Source organism: Octopus bimaculoides, chromosome 2 (genome assembly GCF_046866305.1).
Source record: "Octopus bimaculoides isolate indiv1 chromosome 2, ASM4686630v1, whole genome shotgun sequence".
In the NCBI taxonomy this organism is placed as follows: Eukaryota; Metazoa; Mollusca; class Cephalopoda; order Octopoda; family Octopodidae; genus Octopus; species Octopus bimaculoides.
This window is the reverse complement of record NC_142929.1, coordinates 93,164,983-93,167,576: the sequence shown is the minus strand read 5'-3', so window position 1 is coordinate 93,167,576 and position 2,594 is coordinate 93,164,983.

Genomic DNA, 2,594 nt, shown 5'->3' with positions numbered 1-2,594 from the left:
ACTGAAACAATAAAACTATAGATAAAGTCTTTTATTTTCTTCCATAGCTGAATAGCCCATTGTTGGGCAGTTTTTCAATAGAATGTCCTATTTAAATTTTTGTCTATTTCTTGTCAGACCATGCCTTCCCTGACAGATAAGCCTCTTGATCAGGACAGATTTGTGCAAGTTTTCGCAAAAAAACTTCATTGAAGATTTTTTTCCTTTTTAAATTATTTGACTTTATTCATTAAAACTTCAAAAGTTCTTACAAGTTTGGTCGTTGTACTACTTTGCTTTCGTTTGTTTAATAAAAATTCCTCCTCCTAATGATTTTGTTTCCATTTTGCCAGCTTCCAAATCCTGTTTTCTGACCAAGTAAAATTGATTAAACTTTAAACCCCAGTAACATTTTAATGCAATTTTTCTGGAACAAATAAATAACAAAATCGAATTTAACATGGAAAATTATTTTAATGTACCAAATTTGAAAATTTTGCTGTAATTTCTAAATTTCACAATGTGACAGCAACAGGGAAGATCTTCAAAATTGATTATAATCAACCATCAATCAATTGTTTTATAGTCACACATTGTCAATCTTCTCACCATTCCAACCATCCACCCATTCAACTTTGATATTACCTTACCATTACAATCAATCCATTTTATGGTTCAACTGTATTACTTGCTAGTATTTGTAAATCTATCCCATGTCACTGTGTATTTGTAAATCTATTTGTAATTTAAACAAGAACTGAACAGGGAATAGAATAGGACATGAAATAGTGTAATGGGCATGGCGACTGGAAATAACCTCTGCTTTTCCAGGTATTACCAGATAATTCAGGTAGTATGTGTATATATAACTCTTCGAAACGCTTAATTTTAGAATGATGACAGCTGATGAAGGAAATGTTCTCTATGTGGCCTGTGTGTTTTCTGTGCTCTGTTTATCATTTTGTCCACGTTTTTTTTGCAATGTCCTGTACCCAGATATGCATCTATATATACATGTAAATGTAGGTATGTATATACATGTACGTATATATGCATATACTCACATATTATTTGTATTATTACATGATCAAACGGACGCGTCATCTTTGCAAGTAAGTTTTAACTATATATATATATATATGTTTTATATATATATATATATATATATATATATATGGAGTACACTATTTACATTTGACGGATATTTCTCCTCATCTTGTTTGTTGTTAACACAACGTTTCGGCTGATATACCCTCCAGCCTTCATCAGGTGTCTTGGGGAAATTTCGAACCTGGGTTCTCATTCCTAACGATGTTACTATTATTATTTATTATTATTATTACTATTATTAATCAGGTCGCTGCCGTGAATCGAACTCGGAACCTTGGGGTTAGTAGCCCGCGCTCTTAACCACTACGCCATATGCCCGTGGGCGTAGTGGTTAAGAGCGCGGGCTACTAACCCCAAGGTTCCGAGTTCGATTCACGGCAGCGACCTGATTAATAATAGTAATAATAATAATAAATAATAATAGTAACATCGTTAGGAATGAGAACCCAGGTTCGAAATTTCCCCAAGACACCTGACGAAGGCTGGAGGGTATATCAGCCGAAACGTTGTGTTAACAACAAACAAGATGAGGAGAAATATCCGTCAAATGTAAATAATGTAAATAATGTAAATAATTCCTCATCTCTTAAATATAGAACTGTATATATATGGAGTGTTGTATATCAGGATGGTAACTTTTTTTTCCCCAAATAAATACACACTATATATATTTGTTCTTCACTCGTTTATTATGTTCTTATTCTAACGCATGTCCATTGTCTGGACAATAGATGTAAGTTAGAGTAAGAACAGTAATAAACGAGTGAAGAACAAATAAATATAGTGTGTATTTATTTGGAAAAAAAATTACCATCCTGAAATATAACATCTGTTTCAACACACGATTTCACATCAGGAATCGTGCAACGCAAATTCATAAATGTACATATATATATATATATATATATATATATATATATATATATATATATATATATATATATATATATATATATATATATACATACATATATATACAGACATGCAGGAAGTAAATAGATACCTTTAATTATCAAAGTTTCTGATTTAAGCATCTTAATATGTTTTCAGCAGTGTAGAATTTACAATGTAATTCTTTTTCATTCCAGGTGCCATTATATTAAACATTTGCAAAGAGTAACCATGCCATGCACAAAAAATTCAGCAGAACTATCAGATTTTCAAAGAGGTCGTATTGCCGGACAATCTCAGGATGATCTTTGCCAACAAAAATTTGATGAAAATCTTCAAATTCCTCTTGCTACTGTTAATTCAAAAGCCAAGGAAAAGAATCAACAGATTCTTGTCCTAGCTGACCTGGGCCCTTGGAAAGAAAGCTTCACCATTTGAAGAGAATTGTGGAAAATGAACCCCATTTAGAGGCTTCTGACATTGTGTTACATATCTGCATAAGCTTGGGTATTATGGACAAGTAGCTAGAAGAAAACCTCTCCTTCAACCAATTAATATCTTGAAAAGAAAGAAATGGGCTAAGGATATGTCAGAAAAATCCAGTTTATTTTGGG